Source organism: Euprymna scolopes, chromosome 10 (genome assembly GCF_053919585.1).
Source record: "Euprymna scolopes isolate OS-2025 chromosome 10, ASM5391958v1, whole genome shotgun sequence".
NCBI lineage: Eukaryota > Metazoa > Mollusca > Cephalopoda > Sepiida > Sepiolidae > Euprymna > Euprymna scolopes.
Genome location: NC_136491.1, coordinates 161,157,453 through 161,179,553, shown reverse-complemented (window position 1 = coordinate 161,179,553; position 22,101 = coordinate 161,157,453).

Sequence of the window (22,101 nt, the reverse complement as noted above, 5' to 3'; positions counted from 1 at the left end):
TTCTGCAATATTTTGGGTATTACCACTCTCTCGCTGTACAGTAACACATCGTCACATATGGAGAAAACTTCCTGCACCTTTGTGTCCGTTATAATTTTCTCTTTTATGTCCTTTATATATTCGTCTTTCTCGGCTTCCCTTTTAATGTCCGACAAAGTTACGGGTAGTTCCTTAATGATGTTTGCTACCATAATTTTTACTTCAACATTTGTCCGAATTGCTGCAATGACTGATTCTTCCAGATTGTGTTTCTGTGGTATCAGTCTTGACAGTCCATCCGCATGGCAAATCTTTTTGGATGCTAGATGTTGTAGCTGGAAATCGTAATTAAGTAGTATTGTACCCCAGCGCAGCAATCTATTTGCGGTGTATACCGGCAATCCTTTTTTTGATCCATAGATCGTGACTAACGATTTATGGTCGGTTTCAAGTATGAATTGTCTACCATATAAATATCGGTGAAATTTAGTCACGGCAAAGATTATGCTCAACGCTTCTTTTTCGATTTGTGAATATGCCCTTTCAGCTGGTATCAGCGTTCTCGAAGCGTGCGCTATTGGTTTTCTAGACCCATCCCGCATAATATGTTTAATGCATGCTCCTAAGCCGTAGGAGCTAGCGTCACTAGCGACGACTATTTTTAAGTTTGTGTCAAAGTGCGTTAAGAATAATTCGGATGTTAGTGCGCTCTTTATTTTGTCAAAAGCGGTTTGACATTCTTGCGTCCAGTTCCACGGTGTATCCTTTTTAAGCAGATTATTTAAGGGGGCTCGCAAGTTATGCATTCCTTCAATAAAAGATTGGTAATAATTTGCGAGTCCTAAGAAACTCTGCAAGGTTGTTACATTATCGGGTGCTGGCATATTTTTTATTGCCGCAGATCTGTCTGGGTCTGAACGTCGTCCATGTTTGTTTATTATGTGTCCAAGATACTTAATCTCGCTCATACAAAAGTCACATTTACTTTCTTTTACTTTAAAGCCGAATTCTTGTATTCGAGTAAATACTTGTTTCAAATGTTCCTTATGTTCTTCTAGGGATTTGCTCCTGACAACAATGTCGTCCAGGTATGCACATGCGCACTCAATACCACTTAGCATCGTGTCCATCGCTTGCTGAAAGATGGCAGGCGCTACTTTGATGCCAAAAGGCAATCGGTTGTATTTGTATAATCCCTTATGCGTATTGATGCATAGTATATTTGAGCAATTCTCCTCGACCGGTATTTGTAAATACGCGTCGCTCAAGTCTATCTTGGAGAAGATATTACCCCCATTCAACTTCGTGAATATTTCCTCTGGGCTTGGTAGGGGGTAATGGTGATCTTTTAATAGGGAGTTGACCCCGGTCGAAAAGTCTGCGCACACTCTTTTTCTTTACGTATACGGTGGGGGCTGCCCACTCGTTGTGTTCTATTTTTGATAGAATTCCCGTCTGTTCCAATCTATTTAATTCTTTATCAATCTTTTCCAACCCAGCGAACGGAACATTTCGCTTTTTTCTAAAATTTGGGCTGGCGTTTTCTTTAAGTTCAAACGAGGCCTTGAATTTATTGCAGCGACCTAAGTTAGTCGTGAATGCCTCAGGAAATAATTCTTTTAAATCGTCTTTTATATTTACTGTTGTTGGAGAAGAACATTCTAATTTTTTACAGAATGTATTGATTGGCTTATCCCATAGTCCGAATTTCTCAATTAAATCTATTCCAAACAGATTTTCACTATTTTTTAGTACGAATATTTTTAATTTCTTCGAAATCCCTTTCAATTTTATCGGGAGGACAACTTCTCCTTCAAATTTTATACCACCACCAGTTACCGTCCGGGCTGCTTTACTAGTTTTCATCATGGCCGGTTTTCCCAACTTTTTCCACGTATTCAGGTTTATTATAGAAATATCGGAGCCGGAGTCGAGTTGTAACTTTATTGATGTTTTAAATATTTCCACTTTTACGTATTTTCGCCGACCTTTGTCTAATTTTGTATTTGATTTTGTTTGCTGTACTCTCTTTCTGATGTAATCTTTATATCTGCAGCAATCGCTTTTGTGTCCCACCTTCTTACAAATGTAGCATTTTTTCTTCTTATAAGGACAATCTGATTCCCAATGCTTTTCTGCACATCTCTTACAGTTATATCTAAGAAGAGGCTTGTTATATTCTGTACTATATTTATGTTTATTATCTTTGGAATATCCCGTTCCATCGCTTTTCTTTGTAAAGTTCTTGGTTGGTGCGTATGGTTTTCTAACTTTTCTTACATATGCCACTCCGGATTCTTCTATATTTTTTTAATCCTTTTTTAGTGTAATGCCCTTTCACAGTCCTCTGCTAGTTTCTGGAGGGTTAAATCTTGCTCAGATTCCAGCTTAGACAACACTCGTCTGCGTATTTCTGCATTTTTCGTGGAAACTAACCCTTGAGCGAAGATTAGACATTTAAAATCTTCTACCGTTAGTTCTGCAAGCTTAAAATTATCGCAGTTTTTATTGACAACTGATGCGTATGTCAAATAATCTTGGTTGTCCATATTTCTTAGATTTATGCACAGCCATCTTTTATGAAAAAGAGATATATTTGGATTAAATAATTCTTTTAGTAATTTTACAGCTTCCATGAACTCTAATTCCGCAGTTTTTTTTAGGTAATATGTAATCTACGAATTTGCTGTGTTCTGATGTACCCAATTTTCTGAGTAAGAGGCTCACTTTCTGACTATTTGGCCAATTTTTACAGTCCAGTTGAAAAACATCCTCGTATCTTGTGTAATATGCTTCAAAATTCTTCTCTTCCTCAGGCACATAATGAAATGTGTCCATGCTATTAAAAATAGTTGTATGGGAGAAATTAACACTATCGACATTTTCTCGATTACTCATTAGTAGTTCCAGTGTTTTAGTTCATCTTGTCTTTCTTCATATTCCAATTGTAGTTTCTTATGCCTTTGTTCCTGTTCCAATTGCAGTTTTTTCTGCTTTAATTGTGCCATTTCCTGCTTTTCTTCTTGTTCCTGCTGCCATTTCAATAATCTGTCCTCTCTCTTTTCCTCGCGGTCAGCCTGTGCCTGTATTTGTGTTTGCAAAAGCTCGTTTTGTGTAGCTTGTCTGCGTTCATCCTGCTCAGCCTGTACTTGTAAAAATTGCATGAACATTTTTGATAAGTCTTCCATGCTTTTTTTTTTTTTTTTTTTTTTAGTGTGTAGTTAAAAAAAAAATATTGTACCATGTACAATATACACCGGTTTGGGTTACAACAAAAAAGCAAATTGCTGTAAGCTCCTGTTTTCAATAATAATATCGCTGCTTGCAATAATATATTCTTTTTGCGAGTCACGCTGCAAAAAAAAATAATAAAATAAAACAGGTTTATCTAGAATAACGAAATGGAATTGACTTTCCGTTTTTAGGCACTTACTAATAAGTAACTCTTTCCACAAAATGAAAGTTTGGGTTTTTTTAATCGAGTCACAATTGAATAAATGTATGCAGTACATTTAGTTCTTTGAGTTTTTTCTCTCTAGTATTTTAGTAATTAAAATACCTCTTAAATTGAGATTACCTTTTTTCCGTGACGTTTTACTGTATTATCCGTTATTCAGTGACAACTTCAAGAAAAAAAACCTTTCCTTGAATTTTAGTTTTAGCCGTGGTATTTCCTTTTAGTACCGATGTCAACCAAAACATTAATTAAAAAGTCCTTTAGTTGTTGTTTTGTTAACGGAGAACAGTAATTAGAATCCACTGGTGAACTTTTTTCGTAGATTACTTCCTTGCTTTTCGTAATACGGGTCTGACCTGTCGTTTTGTCGACAGAACAAAGTTCGCTTTTCGTTTGCATGTTGGTCCTTTAGTAAGATTTGTCGTGTAGCGACAAAACAAAAATTCACTTTTACATTCGTTTGCAAGTCGGATTCCCAGAAAACGGCGTAAATTGTCGCTTTTGCCACGTTAGAGTTTTTTTTTTTTTTTTTTACTTGAGTTGAAACTTCTCTTTAGCGTAAAATCCGTTTGCTCGTCAACACTTTGCATTCCTTAAAAAAATGGTCAATCTTTGCGTTGTACTTTTTTTTTTTTTTAATAGTTCTTCGTCAAACTGTTATATTTGACGCTTCATATCTCGTCGCCAACTGTTGTGGTTGCAAGGTTGAACAATAATTAGTAAGGAAATACAATGAAGACGCAAACAACAAGATAACGCAATAATAAGTGTATTAAAGAAAAGGTATATTTACAATATGTACAAATGACAGTGTCGAGTCAGAGAGTCTTGGTGGGAGGACATGTACGCTCTTCGGCGTTACTTCCGGTGGCATTTGAGTAAGACACACCAAGGCCAACCTAGGCTTGCCATTTATAGTGTTATGTTATTCGCATATGCAAATAAGTGGTTGCCACCACAACAGTAACATAGTGCATATGAGCGCGTGGGAAAATATCAGCAGCAGCGTTGAATGCCTGGCTTGCGAAGAGACTAGCAGCAGTAGTAGCCGAAAACGCGCATATCAAAATTAGGAAGTGTGCGCGAGACGAAAAAGGAACAAAAGGAGGTGTGAGAAAAAAAAGCGCGACGTCGATGAAAATGGACGTGTAAAGACGAAGACGAGAATGGACCGGCTGTGGCCGGCATATGGTCGGAAAGGTGACAGACTTTTTAAGTGTCGAAATGGGAGATTAACGTGAAATAACAACTTTTTTGGGAAAAAAGAAAAATGCTGGCCCGGATTGTTCGAGCGTAACGGAAATGTTACAATTCTTTGCTGACTGGGGTATGGCTTTACCTTCTCCCTTTGGAAAGGGATTAGTTGATTATGAATCGCTGATGCACCTCAACCAGAGAATGACGAAGAGTCTGCTCAAGTCATTTTTTGCAGACCATTCTTCATCTTAGTCGCAAGCATTCCAAATCTCACTTTCCGACTCTTGTGTCACATTATTTTGCCATGGGAGAGAGATAAATAACCTCATTAAAGCATGTGAGAGAGAAACTAAAAGAGAATAGATGGAAAGAAAGATATAAACGAGAATGAAAGAGAAATAGAGAAGAGGGATTGGTAGAGAGAGAGAGAGAGAGAGAGAGAGAGAGAGAGAGAGAGAGAGAGAGAGAGGGGTGGATAAGATAAGGGGTTGCAAAATAAACATTAAACACCGTGTCAATGTTTATTTTCTTGTTTTGCTTAATGAAGCCTAACACATAAAAATGCTAAACAATATGGCGAATGCATCGTGTCTATTAATGCAGGAAAAAGGAAAAATAACGGTCAAAGACGCAGACATACATTCGTGTCGTGGATTCATGAGGAAAAGGTAAAAGTAAGGACACAAAGAAATCAAATTTTATGTAAAGAATAGACATAAATACGAAACCGGCGGTTTAGGGTTCCGATTAGATTAATAATCACCCGCTCTATAATAAATAACAATGTGTATGTATTCGTATGTAACTAAGTATATGTCTATTCTATCGTATAAAAGTATGTGAGCAAAAATGTCACACCGAAATTATATTGATCAATTCGATTGAAGAAATTGAATATTAAAAATGAATGATGTAACAAAAATATCCCGTTATTTAATAACATTTGCTTGATCAGAGCCTTTTATAAAAATACACTATATATATATATATATATATATATAACCCATTTTATTTAAATATATATATATATATATATATATATATATATATATATATATATATACAGGGTGACCAAAAAACGGGCCCAAACTCTAATTAGGCCCCGTTTCTTAGTGTTTTGTCTGAATGAAATGAAACTTTGGTCATAACTAGTTTATTATATTCAAAAAATCACATCAAAACTCTAGGATCTTTGGCCTTTTATCTGGGTTCTACAGCATATGTTCTATATATATATATATATATATATATATATATATATATATATATATATAGTAATTTATAAAATATATATGGCGATTAAGCTACACTGAATATTTCGCGTTTCATCCACTCTAGGACCCTTCAGGCTTATGCGCGAATTCTGTGGTTGTTTATCGTTTTTATATGCTCCTCTTCTATTGAGATTTTAGTTAGCCAATCAGCTTTCTAGTATCCACCGCGCCCTTCCTCTCAATGGGCCTGCATTTTATCGGATCTGTTTTTTTTTTGTATATATATTAATATATATATGTGTACATACATATATGCACATATATACATATATATATACATACATATATGTGTGATCGTTTATGTATATTCATGCTTATTTAATTTATTTATTTGTTTATTTTCTATTGTTTTGTATCGCTATCCTAGAGTAAATTTTATCTGTGAACACAGTTATTTGCTATTTCTCTTCTACAGTTTAATAGATGTTGGGGTTCTTTAAAGTACAGGATAGCAAATTTTTCATGAAGGCATAATCTACATGGGTCGTCTAGGTCCCTACACGTGGTAGCTTGTCTTATTATTTTCCATTCGACTACCGGCGAATGTCCGCTTTCTTTGAGTTCCCAGTATTTATTCGCTAGTGTTTTTATACGGTGTTTTTTTATTTTTGAATGTACTTTTGTGGTCATAGTATCGGGTTTTGAAATCTAAGGAAGTCATGCCTACGTAATATTTCTTGTTATTCGGGTTTTCTTTCGCAAATATTGTTGCCTGATAAACTACGCTTTTGGTTAGACATTTATTTTGAACTGGGCAAAGTGTGCGGTGTCTACAGTTGCATTTATCTTGTTCGTTATTAGTATTTTTATTTATAGTATGGTTGTTCTTGTCCGGGGTTGGTTTATTATTATTATTATTATTATTATTATTATTATTATTATTATTATTATTATTAGTAGTAGTAGTAGTAGTAGTAGTAGTAGTATTAGTATTATTTCTGCTAGTGTTAGTTTTAGTTTTGTCATGGTGTTTACTTTTTTATTGTTTATTTTGTTGTTGTTTACATTGTTTTTATTTAATATTTTGTTATTATGTGCTTTAATTATCATCTTTAAATTTTCGCAACAACTGTAGGATAACTTTAAGGTATTTTTATTGAAGATATCCTGTAAGGAGTTGGTTGCGGGAAAGTGTTTTTCAATAAGATCTAGAAATTTCTGGCCAAGTTTAGTTTTTAACATTTGATTGTATGGGACCGTATACCAAATTATAGTTCTTTTTCTATTTTTAATTTTATTATAGTTATTGGTGTTTTGTTGCTTATATTTGATATCGATATTTTTGTATCCACTATTTTTTAGGGCTGTTTCGTAGATATTGGTTGACCTGTTAAATGCATTTTCATCGCTTGAGTTATTACTGAGTCTACTTACGATCGAGTTGGGAATCTGTTTTATAATTGATGGTGGGTGATTGGACTTAGGTTTACGTGTGTTTTTATCTAAATTTAACGTGACGTCCAGGAAGTTTGTTATTTTTATGTTACCTGATACGTCTGCTTTTAGACCTAATTTTTTCATTTCCTTGTGTATGATTTTCTTAAAGTTATCTCCCTTGACTTTGTTGGAGTTTTTTATTATAGCTAGTCCGCCATCTCTATATAGGCCGATATCCGTAGTATCAAATATGCTTGTGAGGGTATATAGAATGAATAATCCCACAAGATCTGATGCCTCTGCAGAATCCCTGGCACCCATCGCAAAATCAAACGAATTTTTCATTTTAGTTTTTATCCACTGGTTATTGTTATTTATTAGAACTGATTTTCTACATTTTTTAAATAAATCTTTATCCCGTCTATTGCAACAAGTTGTAATAATACCAAATGCAGTAAAATTCAAGTATCTTTTATGCGTGCTAGAACTGTGTTTAAGTTATTTTTATTTAATTTCTTTTATTAAAAGTTATCTTTCCAAGAATTAACTGGTTGCATATCGTTTAACCATTGGATACATCACTCTTGGAAAATTGTATAAAAAATCTATCACTATCACTAATTCTAAATTTGGGAGTGCTACTCGAACTTAGAGTTAGTGGTAGATAAGTCATTTGTTAGGTGTGTCAGCAATTTCGTTAGAAATATTGAATAATTTCACCCCGTTTTCCAAGCTTATAACTACTCGAAAAATGTCATTCAAGCCCGAATTTTTTTTTTTCAATTAAAGGAGCAAGGACCAAGGTTTCATTAAAAAAACAACCTGTCTTTTTTAAAAAAAGGTTTTAAACTTCCGACTTTACAGGTAAATTTCTAAAAAAACAATATTTTTTTGTTTGGTTTTAAATTTGAATATATTATTTATTGATCTTTTTTCTTCAATTTGTGATATATAACACTTTGGCGAGTAAATCAATTATTTACTTTTTAATAGACATTTCAAAATGGGAGGCGTGAATTAATTCGGCCCCCTGTCTTTCCAAGCTTATAACTACTCTAAAAATATAATTCAAACCCTAATTTCTTTTTCAATTAAAGGAGCAAGGACCAAGGACCAAGGTTTCATTGAAAATAAAACAAAAAATAAATAAATAAACAAACAACGTGCTTTTTTTAAAAAAAAGGTTTTAAACTTCGGACTTTACAGGTAAATGTATAAAAAACACTACTTTTTTGTTTTAAAATTGAATATATTATTTATTGATCTTTTATCTTCAATTTGTGATATATAAAACTTTGGTGAGTAAATTAATTATTTACTTTTTAATAGACATTTGAAAATGGGGGGCTTGAATTAAAAAACACTTTTGTCTAAAATATTATATTCAGTTTATTGGAAAGAGCATAAAATTTAACATTGACTCTTAAAATATCGTAAAAATAGAATGAATAGAAAAATTGTGATAGATTTTTAAAGTTTAAAAATTGAAAATACTGAGCTCGTAAAATTCAATTAATTTCATTGCTGTTTTTTAAAAAATAATAATATTTCTATTACTTTTTATACAATTTTAATAGTTTATTTTGGCAGCATAATCTATAAAGAAAATAAACAACCCACTTTTAAAAGAGAAATTACGAACTTTTCATATTTTATTCGCAGTTTCGTGTTAGGGGTGTCAAAAATTCATACAAAAATTCTGATAAACCTAGTCATTTGTTTACAACTTTTGAGAAATTAAACCTCCTTACTCCTTAAGCGATTAGCGGACATTTGTTTATTTTATTTTTTTATTCAGTGTGTAAAATCCACTTTGAACAACATATTTGGAAATTAGAAAAATAAAAAAAGCCCAAAAATCTTTGTTTTAGCATGTTAAAAGTATTTAGGTTGGTAGATAATTAAATTCTACTGTGTTTGGTATAATTTTTTTTTTTTTGCTGTTGTTTCTTGCTTTTAAGAATTTTTGACTAAATACTTCTAAATTAAGGGGTTGTTTCGATCGTATTTTAAACGAAACTACGGAGGTTGGAATGCCCCTCCACCTAAAATGTACTTGGAAAAATCGATTTTATAGCGAAATTTAAGAATGGTTAGCCGAAAAAAGGTGAAAAACAAAACAAATAATCAATAAATAATTGTTACCAAAGGCAAGAAATGCTACTTTTTTACTTACATGAATGAGTTTATTTTAGGCTTTAAAGTATTTTCAAGCGCTTTTCTTTATTTTTTAATCTAAAATTGTGGGTGTGTGGTGCGAAATACCTCCAGATTTTCTAGAATTCCCCGCTAGATTGCAAACGAAATCTCCAGATTTAGCGGGAAAACCGCTAAATTGGAAACACTGGTCATGTGACGGCAAGCGGTGATAAATAATTTTCCATAAATAAAAAAAATGTCCTATCGGTACAAAGAAAAACACCTATTTATTATAGAAAAAATATAATTATGTTATAATTAAAAAGATATATATAAAAACACGCATGGGTACAGTAAAGATATTATACCAAAATGTCGAAGCAATCATTTATTTAGTTATTTAGACTATTAATTACGAACGAACCAAGAGTTACATTTTTATATATGGATTATTGAGGGGAAATATTTTCATAAGACGCTCCCAGCCAAGTAAAATAGCTCAATATACAAGATAAAGCAAAATAAAAATGATATAATTTATAGTTTAAATCTGTGCAGAAAAAATATTTATTGTTTGAAACAAGGAATACAAGAAATTTAACGTAATTTTCTTAATCCATGGATTTTCAGATGAAAGGTATTTATTATGAATCACTATTAATTGATGTTCTTATTTAGGTTTAACGTAATTTTCTTAATCCATGGATTTTCAGATGAAAGGTATTTATTATGAATCACTATTAATTGATGTTCTTATTTAGGTTTATTTAAAACGTTTTTTTTAAACTTTAATTTCAATATATGTGCTAAATAGTAAGATTTATGGTTATTCATAATGATTATTTTACTAAATACATTATATTTTGACTTCACAGAATTTTACTATAAATCGGACAATTACACACACATATCTATATCTATATCTATATCTATATATATATATATATATATATATATATAAGTGTTCAATACATTAGTAGAGCCAATTATCGTCTTTATTATTACAATCTCAAGTGTATTAACTTAATTCATTACAAGTTGTTTCAATAGGCAAGATAAAATTATCCGTCAGATGATTTACGTTAAAAGATTTCAACTTAAATCATCTGACGATATGGACGGATGACTTTATCCTGTCTATTGACACAACTTGTAATAATACGCTTGAGGTTGTTATAATAAAGAAGCTATTTTGCTCTACTAACGTATTGAGCACTTTTTATCCTTTTTTTTTATCACATATACCTATTAATCTATATATATAAAAATGTAGCTCTTGGTTCGTTCGCAATTAATAGTCTAAAAAAAAACACTGGACGTATGACTTCCACGTTTTGGTATAATATGTTTACTATGTCAATGTGTGTTTTTATATATTTCTTTTTAATTATAACATTATACTTAATTTTTCTATGATAAATAGGTGGTTTTCTTGGTACATATAGGCCATTTTTTTATTTAGGGACAAGTATTTATTACCGCTTCCTGTCACGTGACCAGTGGTTCCAATTTAGCGGTTTTCCTGCTAGATCTGGACATTTCGTTTGCAATCTAGCGGGGAATTCTAGAAAATCTGGAGGTATTTCACACCAACAGACCCGCAATTTCAGATTAAAAAATAAAGAAAAGCGCTTGAAAATACTTTAAAACATAAAATAAACTCATTCATGTAAGTAAAAAAAAGTAGCATATATTACCTTTGGTAACAATTATTTATTGATTATTTGTTTTGTTTTTCACCTTTTTTTCGGCTAACTATTCTTAAATCTCGCTATAAAATCGATTTTTCCAAGAACATTTTAAGTGGGGGGGCATTCCAACCTCCGAAGTTTCGTTTAAAATACGATAGAAACAACAGCAAAAAAAAAACTTATACCAATACAATAGAATTAAATTATCTACCAACCTAAATACTTTTAACATGCTAAAACAAAGTTTTTTTTGTTTTTTTATTTTTCTAATTTCAAAATATGTTGCACCCTGAAAAAACAGGTAAAACTAACTGATAAAATATGTAAGCCTTCTGGGGAGCTAACCGCTTCAATATAATTCCAGAAACATATAGTGAGGAAACACGGAACATTTTATATATTGAATATACTATATTTATAATTTTTTATGCTAGAAAGTTAAAATATGGAGTTTGGGGGGGGGGGAATTAGCGATTTTTTAAAAATTTCAGATGATAAAAGTTAAAAATCTAGCGATTTTCTGGACATTTCTTTCTCCTGATCTCACGGATTTTTTTAAATTTCAGTTGCCAAAACTGCATCACTAAAAAAACACTACAGGCTTAATGTAAACAGAATGTGTTTACAATATCGGTAAATTTTCAATGGGTTTAATCACATGATTATTGATAATGTAACCACGTGATTGAAATTTAATTTAAATTAACCACACATATTCGCTTTCATGTCAAATATTCATCGAAAAATGGTAGGTACAGATAAAATGAATGCCGATGCTCAAAGTGTATAAACATTTTGACCCCTCCCTTTACTTAAAAATTCACCAAAAATCAGGAAATTAACCAATTTTACTGAAAATTTCAGTATTTATCAAATAATGATCGCAGAATATAATGAACTAATTATTTTTACTTAACTCTTAGTGAAAATGTTTTATTTTGTTTAAACAAAAATACCTTTACTAAAGTTATGGTTTTCAGTAGTAAATAAAAAACGCAAGAATTTATTTTTGCTTTTTTTATATAAATAAAGAATCGTAATTTGTAACAATAAAAAAATAATTTTTACAGTAACATTACGAAAAAAGCCCCTAAAGTCCATATTAATAAATTCGATATAACTCGAAGAAAAATGAATTCTCGCATACTATTCAGGAAATTAAAGATTCAATTAGATTCCTATTTCAGTCACCTAAATTATTTAGGATGAAATGAGTTTAGGAATTTATAGCCAAACCTAAATATTTTTTTTTGCTTAAAAAATAGCATTAATACAGTAAGTTAGGTAAAATTGGCATAGAATGCTCTGCTTTACGGTTGTTGCAAAAATGGAACGGAAAGTTGAATTTCGTTCCCTTTTAAATTCGGTACATTTTTACATTACGTCCAATTCATCGTTCATATTCGACACGTCAACTTTTATAACTTTTCGTGTATGGTGGCAAGGTTAGGGGTGTCTACTCCGAAAACCGTTCTTAACATGGGTAGATTGGTAGGTGTGTCAGAAATTTCGTGAAAAATAGTGAATAATTCCACCCCGTCTTTCCAAACTTATAACTCCTCGAAAAATGTAACTCAAGCCCTATTTTTTTTTCGAACTTTACAGGTAAATTTCTAAAAAAACACTACTTTTTTGTTTTAAATTTGAATATATTATTTATTGACCTTTTCTCTTCAATTTGTGATATATAACACTTTGGTGAGTAAATTATTTACTTTTTAATAGACATTTCAAAATTGGAGGCGTGAATTATTCGACACCCTGTCTTTCCAAGCTTATAACTACTCTAAAAATATAATTCAAACCATAATTTCTTTTTCAATTAAAGGAGCAAGGACCAAGGTTTCATAAAAAAGCAAAAGAAAAAACAAACAATGTGGTTTAAACAAAAAGGGTTTTAAACTTCGGACTTTACAGGTAAATTGCTAAAAAACACTACTTTTTTTATATTTGAATATATTACTTATTGACCTTTCCTCTTCAATTTGTGATATATAAAACTTTGGTGAGTAAATTAATTATTTACTTTTTAATAGACACTTGAAAATGGGTGGGTGTGAATTAAAAAAAAACGTTTGTCTAAAATATTATATTCGGTTTATTGGAAAGAGCATAAAATTTCACAAGAAAATATCGTAAAAATAGAATCAATAGAAAAATTTTGATAGATTTTTGAAGTTTAAAAATTGAAAAATATTGAGTTCGTAAAATTCATTACTGTTTTTTTTTTAAATAAAAAATATTTGTATTACTTTTAAAACAACTTTAATAGTTTATTTTGGAAGTATAATCCATAAAGAAAATAAACAACCCACTTTTAAAAGAGAAATTACGAGTTTTTAATATTTTATTCGCAGTTTCGTGATAGGGGTGTCAAAAATTCCTACAAAAATTCTGATACATCTACTAGATTGGAGTGTTTATTCGTTGTAAACGCACCCGACAACCTATAAATGTCGACATTTCCAATGTGAATGATAAGCTGGACTTATGTAAAAAATAACAAAAAGATATACCAAACTGACTCTTTCGTTTAAAAATGGAATTATTTCCCTTACGTTATTAAAGTTTTTTTTTGTTTTTTTTTATAAATATTTTGTGTTTTATATACATAAAGTACAATTGTGGAATGTTACTGTTTTGATTATATTCGTTTGGGGGGCACAATTAAAAAATTAAGAAAGATTAAAACAAAGTGAAATTTAAGTTTCTGTTCCATTTTTACAACAACCGTAAAACAGCGAATACTCAGCAAGTTTTATCGTAATTTATAAGCATAATGTTGAAACACTAAATCAACATTTTATTTATTTTTTTGCATAATTAATGATGGAAGTATTTTTCTGTTTATTTTCTGAACATTTGTTAAAAAAAATAATTTGTACATTCTCTTGAAAAAAAGAATCAAATTTTTCTCTACTTTCACATACCTATTTATATTGTTCATGTAAAGCATTCATCTGTTTTTTTATAATAAAAATTCCGTTTTCAAAGAGAAACGTTTACTGCCAAATTTCTTTTTTTAAAAAAAAAGTGCAATTTTTCCGGAAAAAAACTTTCACCTAACAATTTATGGTAAAAAATTCATCTTATTTTTTTTTTTGGGGGGGGGGGAAATAACAACTTTTATTTATTAAAAAATTGCAAAAAATAATAAAAGTAAATAAACGAACAAAATCCAATTTTTCTTGAGGAATGTGTTCCATTTTAACAAACTGAGCCACAGCAACGCGTGGCCGGGCACAGCTAGTATATATATATATATATATATATATATATATATATATGTATATATATATATATATATGTATATATATATATAACATAATATATATATATATATATATATATATAAAGATAGAGAGAGGGAGAGAGAGAATTAGATCTGTTATGTTCAAGTAATTAAATTGATCAATATAATTCTGTAAGTTATTTGGAAACTTTTATTTAAAACGTGGTTGTTCATGTGTAAAATTATTAATTTAACCACTCAAGTTAACTGCACAAATTATAAAAAATAATCTACGCAAAATTTACTTTATATTTATAATTAACTGTACTTCATGTAATTACTCGGAAATCTTTTACTTTCAGTTTGTTTTTTTTCTTTCTTTTTCATTATGTTTCCATTTTTTTACCAAATTATTATTGTTAATTAAATTGAATTATAAAAATATTATTTGGATTATTTGTATTTCTCTTGTCTTCTTTAGTATCAGTCTCACAAAGTCTCGCCCGATGTAATCTCTGGACTTCTATAGGTGCGCCTTGTCGATCTCGGAAATCTTTATGTCGACATAAGAAGATCGTAGGTTAGATCGACTGAAACGATGTGATATTAACTTTCAAGATAGATTAGTACCCCCTCAATTACTAATTATCACTTCTCATCTAAAAGAATTCTAAAGCACAATTTGATCGTAAATCGTGAAATACATTCTTCAGATCCCTTAAAGGAAATCTTCAATAATGAATTGCTCTCCGGTTTTGCATCATAACGACGCACACAACTCGTCCGACCTGATTCAGACTTAAATTATGATTTGAAGCAAACTGTTGTAAAACTAGAATTTATTTTATTATCGTAATATTTTTCATTTCTGTCTAAACAATTATTGGGCGTTAGCATCAAAACCATTCAATAAATGAGGCTTCTCTCAGAATTTTAAAGCCAGAACTAACCTTCTACTTGACAGTTTTAATGCTTCCAAGTGCTCGATTGAACTTAAATCTATGGTCTTCCCTTAGCAGAATATTCACAACACATTTCTTGTTACAACAATTGTTAACAATTTCTCCAACTCTTTATCTATGCCTAAAACTGAACGCAAATTCCATGAATATCGTTTCTTTCCTAGAATTGCTCGCTTGTGAAACTCTATCGCGAACCTACTTTCAAAGCTGACTACAACATGGTCGTCTTCAAGTCGAATGTAAACAAATTTTTGTTGAACCGCCATCTTAAATAATCAAAGTCTACCCAATTTTCACTACTAACGATTACTATGGTATTGCCTCACTATCTTACACTGATTAATCATAATCCTCGAGTGGCAATTAGACCTTGATAAGTGGTGAGTCATTTTTAAAATTATTCTTCTACTGTCCAATAACATTAGCGTTGCCATTACCCCCTTTCTCCCTTTCTACCTCTCTTTCTCTCTCTCTCTCTCTCTTTTCTCCCTTTCCCCTGTCTTAATATTTCTATGTTTTTTTTTTTTACCGTGCACCTATATCTATTTCTTTGTATTTATCCATCTCTGTACATCTCTCAACTTCTCTCTGGAGCCTTTTGCAATCTCTAATGCATACACACCATAATAAGTTCAGCGTTGTACCTACCCATTCAACCCTCGTGACAATACAAATAAATAAAAATGATAGCTGTCGTACATAAATATTGGACGTCCAAACACAAGTCCATGTAGTTAGGAATAGGTTACTACTTAATCACCCTGGCCACCCTACGGGGCATTAATGATAATAAGACACTTGCAGTGCATTTCGAAAACATTCAGTTATTTTTAGTTGTTGTTTTTCGAGCTTTTCAATTGTAATAATACATATTCAAACATACAATATGCATGTATAATTTTGGCAGAAAGTTGGCAAATATTCTGAGGTCAAATTTCTGATGAAGGTTAGCTATTATATTTGAAAGCAATGAATCTTATATACAGCTGAAACTGTCTATAGTAGAACGTAAATGTAACCTATAGTAGGACTGAGTTGTAATTTTCTATAGTAATGTCGCGTGTTGAGACTGTGCACACACACACGTACACACATACATGACGATCAGTAGCCAAAACGCACTAAACAAGAGGGTAAAGCTGTCAAAACTGATGTCGCCGGAGGTGAGTAGATCAAGCAATTGATTATCACAACTGTCAGGTCGAAACGCCTGTTAGGGAACAGGTCATACATATACAAGCATGAAAGTACAAGCTAGTCAGTAAAAAGGGAAATAAACACGAGCGCTACTGAATGAATCTCCTCCTGCTTACCCCTTCCGTCTACTGCTTGGAAGCGCCAACATGAGGTGAACCATAAAATAATAGTTTTGTATTTTTCTAACAAGCGAATTGTGTTGCGAGTTTGTTCTTCTTGGCTGACGAGAAATTACTATCGCCAACCCTTCTACATCACAGTAGAATACCAATGTGAAAAGGCTTAGTAGTGTTCTCTATGAGAAGAGTTCAACGCATGTGTGAAAAACAAGGAGGACATTTGAAAAGGAATGCCTGGATTTATGAGGTAATGGTATAAAGGCGGGTGAGGTATTTTAATTAAATGCGGACACTGAATCTGCATTTTCCAGTCTATAGTTGCATGCAGCTGTAAATGGGCGATAACATTTACTGTTAATAAGACTAAGCTTCTTTCCTTTAACAATTACAAAAAAAATTCACATTACAGATAACACAATATCTGAGAGCCGATCCTTCAAACTACTCGACCTTATATTCAGATACAACCTAAATTAGAAGAAATACTTTGATAACATTGCCAAGGTTGCTGCAAAGAAGGAAGACTCCTAATGTGCTAGAAGGTCATTCATGCCCAAGAGTATCTTATGCATCTAAAAAGCCACCATTCATCCATGTATGGAGTATTATTTCCACATCTTGGCTATTGCATCTACCAATTGCCTCTCGCTTTTAGACAAGGTAAAAAAAGAGTCTCAAATATAATAGGCCCCGCACTATTAACTAAACTCCAACCTCTGTCCCATCGCTGCAATGTTGATCCTTGTGCCTGTTTTACAATAACTTCAATGAAATGTGCTCTGATGACATTACATCACTTGGACTGTTGGATAACGGCATATCAACTCTTTTTGACTTTATATTATATGCTCTTACATATGGCATTTAAGCAAGGTTACATATTTTAGGTAATCCAATTAACACATAGTTCATTTAATCCTTGGTCGGTGATCGTCTTTCCTTTATGCATATGGATGTCGACGATAACGTTATAACAACGCTTTTTGACTTTTAAATTACTTCATAGATAGTTATTAAAGCACATACCTTTCAGGACAACCTCTCACTGTGCCGACTTGCTCTGTCTGGTCATCTTTGCCAGATGCTCATATTTAAACAAATGCTCTTCTGGCGCAAGCAAATCCGAAAACACATAGATTTTTTTGTGTTTTCAATACATTAGAATTTATTGTAGACTTCAAGACAATGGTTTGGAAGTATATCGCCAAGTTCTCCTCACTAGTCTTTACATTTCAAGTCTACAGTAATATCCCGCCTCTTCACTGTTGAAGTTCTTAGATGCCGGACAGGCGGAAATTTTAATTGTTTATTCCCTCGGACTCCTAGACTTTGGAATTGCATCCCTGTTTTCGGCTTCCTTGACTAGACTGTTATGCAGAAGTTGAAATTTAATGTAAACAATATCTCGCTACTCAACTCTCTACAATCCCTTGTTAGGCATGATCTCAATAATAGCCTCTTGCGTCCAAGTGGCAAAATATGATTTGTTTTAAAAAGAGTACAAAAATCCTACTGGTTTAATTTTATGACTTTGGTACTTTTGTCAAATTACAACTCTGTTTATGTACAACATTAGATTCAAACATTTTCCGCCAATTTCAAAAACACACGCGCGTTACAAACACGCGGACGTTAAGCTACTTCCCTCAAAAAGCATCGGATTTTGAAAAAAACTTCTTCGTACTCACTTAAAAAGTAGTTAACTAAAATCTAAATACTATTAAGCAACATACCAGATATTTTTTTATCGCAACAAATTCTGTCATTTATTAATTATAGCTAATTGATCGAAATGATTTCAGAAAGCTCCGACCCAAAAAGTCACTTCAGCTCGGGGCTTGGGAGACCCCTACCTGCGACTACTTCGTCAGTCGTCGTGACCATGGAGTAGTGAAGTAGCATGGAGTAGCAGCAGCAGCAGCAGCAGCAGCAGCAGCAGCAACAAATCAAATTGTCCTTTTCAGTGCATTTTCTCTTTCACACCTTGGTGCCTGTTTCATCCGACAGACTCCAACTTTCCTTCCCAACACCTCCTCCGACTTCTGCACTACATTTCTCTGACTCCAACTTACTTTTACACTTTTAACTTCAGTTCATTTCTGTAGCATTCAGCCTCAGCTCACTTTTGCAGCTTCCAATCTTCTGTGGTTTTCTTCCCGCAGCACCTGCTCCAACTCCTTCCTTCTCTAAATTCTTCCAGCGGTTCTTGCCGGTAGCCTCTGACTCTCTGTTTCAGTGCCTGTTGATACCCGGCTCATTGCTCCAGTGTCCAAAAGCATTCGGCAACTAATTACAGTGCTCACCAACGTCCGTTCTTCCGTTCCAGTAAGTGTCAATGCCCTGCTCCAGTATCCAGCTTTCCTGTAATCTCTGTTCCGTCGAGCCAACCCTTGGCCACGTTCACACAGACCAAATCTACCTGAGATACCTGATCACACCTCAAGAATGTCCACATCAGTCGGCGTGTAGCATTGTAACGCGGCCGTTACCCTTGAACTGTCTTCGTTACAGTTCAAACTTTTTTAGGACCCCTCCACCGGAACAAACAAACAAAAATAAATCCGACTCGGCTTTTCTTTCCTTTTTAACATAAGTCGTTTATTACGGTTTTTCTTTCTCCCCTTCTTTGCGTCAACTTCAAAGTCTCTTGCTGTCACATGTCCACCCCACCTGACCCTCCTCCTACCGCACGCCGGCCACACCCAGCCCATCCTCGCCTTCACTTTACCCGTCTGTCTCCTTCGGCGTCGATATTTTTCTCCCCGACCACGTGGTGTCCTACTTTTTCTTTTTCTTCAGACGCAAGCCCGAGCACACTTGCCAATTTGCATACACGTTCAAACGCTGCTCTGCTGCTAATACAATCGTTTGCCATGCATTCTTCTGCTGCTGCTGATATTTTCATAAGCGCTAATATGACCAGCTACAGCGCCACTCCATGCTATCCGGAATCTAGTGTCTACATCTCTTTATTGAATAATAAGAGGCGGACATCGCCTAAACAAGCAAAACTGACAATTTAAGTAACAAAACTCCCGGGCAACGTCAGACTATCCGATGGAGAGAGAGAGAGAGAGAGAGAGCGAATAACAAAAGACAATACTTCGATATATTACATGCTATGGAAATATAAAATGTTTTCAATAGTAGATTTTAGAGTAGTAATAAAATATTTACCGTGTCAAATATTTTAAAGCCAGTTAAAATATTGATAGTAATAATAAAGGACTAAAATTTAGTTCAGCAAACCATAAATATTTACATAAAGTCCGACATTAACAAAAAATACGTCTTTTATATGTACACGTAAACATGGGTCATAGGAGAGTTCAGTTAATCCACTTAAGATATTAACTTGGTAGAAATGTGTCTCTTGCGGCCCTGGGCTTGAAGGGACGTACTTATAGCAAGATGTAGAAACCAAAAAAGAAACGTTGGCAAACTCCGGGGGAAGCGTTAAAATAAGGTTACATGTAATATATAATATGTTGTTTTGTGTTTCCTTCGAAGGGAATTATTTTTATTTACAACATTTTACATAACCTTCAAGTCAAAACCAAACAACGACAAGAACTTTGAAATAAAGTATGCGCTTTGTCTCTGCGCCACGCAAATAAGATGTTAAATGTGTAACACACACGTGACCCATCGATATAATACATGCATCTCAAGAGAGACGATTGCTATTTATTTATATGTTTATTTGTTGACAGCTGTTTATACACGCAGTCATGAACATTATATGCTTACATGAACACGTTTCTTCATACATTTAAAGAGACACTGGGGCGTATAGATATAACTCGTTTTATATTTATTTCACATATTTTGTACATATGTTGAAGAGACCAGTAGCGTCTCGCATATATAAACATTATATAGACCGGCTATATAACACCTTTCCAGTTATGCAGCAACCCATGTTCCTTCACATCCACTCTCCGCTGTTGTCCATATAAGACATTGCCAGTTCTTCAACATTCATTATTCCAGAATCTTCGTTGGCCGACTTTCTTCAATTTTCTACCCTTTTTATGTTGTATTTATGGTGGAATAATTACATTTTTATAACCGTTCATGTGCGATTGTTTTGTTTTCTTTGCCATTTGTTTTTTTTGGGGGGGGTTGCCTGTGTCTATTTTACTCAGTTGTACGATCGATTGGCATCTAACCTATCGGCCCGCTGCAACACGTTTTATGATCTTGGCGACATTTCAAGGCAAAGCCAAACACAACTTCGTGTTAAACAGTTTTGGTTGTTTTAAAATTAAAAAAAAAAAATTGTATTTTTTATTTTTATTTTAAAGATATGCGCGTGGAGTTGCCTGCGCACCAACTATTTCAATACCCTTTTCTATTTTGAAATCGTAAGGCCAATATGCAATTCTCCATACATAACTGCAAATTATGTTACTGGATGACATACCTTACATCAGTGTAAGTTCAACGGATAAACAATATTCAAATAATATATACAGATTTTTTCATTTTTAATAGAAAAAAATGGGAAACACATTTATCGAGCAAAAAGCTGAAAACCTTAACTCTGGCAAAAACTAAAAACAGGAAACGAAAATTGATGCTCAAAATCATCATACAATCCGCGTCACCTGTGGCCGCCGTCTACGATCGGCTGAATAAACATGCTGTCACTTTGCAAAATTTACAACATTACATTAGAACAGAGAGAAACGAATATAAAAACGCCTGCCTTAAAATCGCAAGAAAAGCAAACATGCATTGCAAAAAAACTGGCAGCCATTTTAGAAAGAAAATGTTTTTATTTGTGAAGGAGTTAAACGCAAACACAATTAAAAAGTGCTACAATAATCCAAATCAGAATGTTTAAAATAAAAGTGTAGCAAAAACATCTGAAAAATTTGTAAGTTTATTAAAAGCGAATTCGAAGAATAAACAGAACAAATACTGTTTTTATATCTCTATCTCTCTCTGTCTCTCTCTCTCACACACACACACACACACACACACACACACACACACACACACACACGCATATATATATATATATATATATATATATATAGAGAGAGAGAGAGAGAGAGAGAGAGAAGGGAAGAGGGAAAGAGATATAGAGAGGTATAGAGCGATAGATATAGCTATAACATTGTTTAAAAATCTAGTATGGCGACATAAAATATCGCCTCCACATGTACTTTAAATTTAATCTTTTTTTTTTGGGGGGGGGGGGGTGAAGCTACTAATAAGCACTGGAAGTACTTTTATTCTTATGTTTTTACAAACTTTAAATATAACTTTTACCTTTTATCAATATTATTTCTTGATAAAATCATTTTTCATTCCAATGTAAAAAAAATATTTTGCCTTTATGGGGAATATATATTTGTCTCTGATAAGTTGTTTAGTGGCTTACGCTATTCAACAAAACAAGTGCAAGGCATTGTTCGTAAAAAGATGAATAAAATATAATTGTGTGTGTGAATTAAATCTATCTTCTG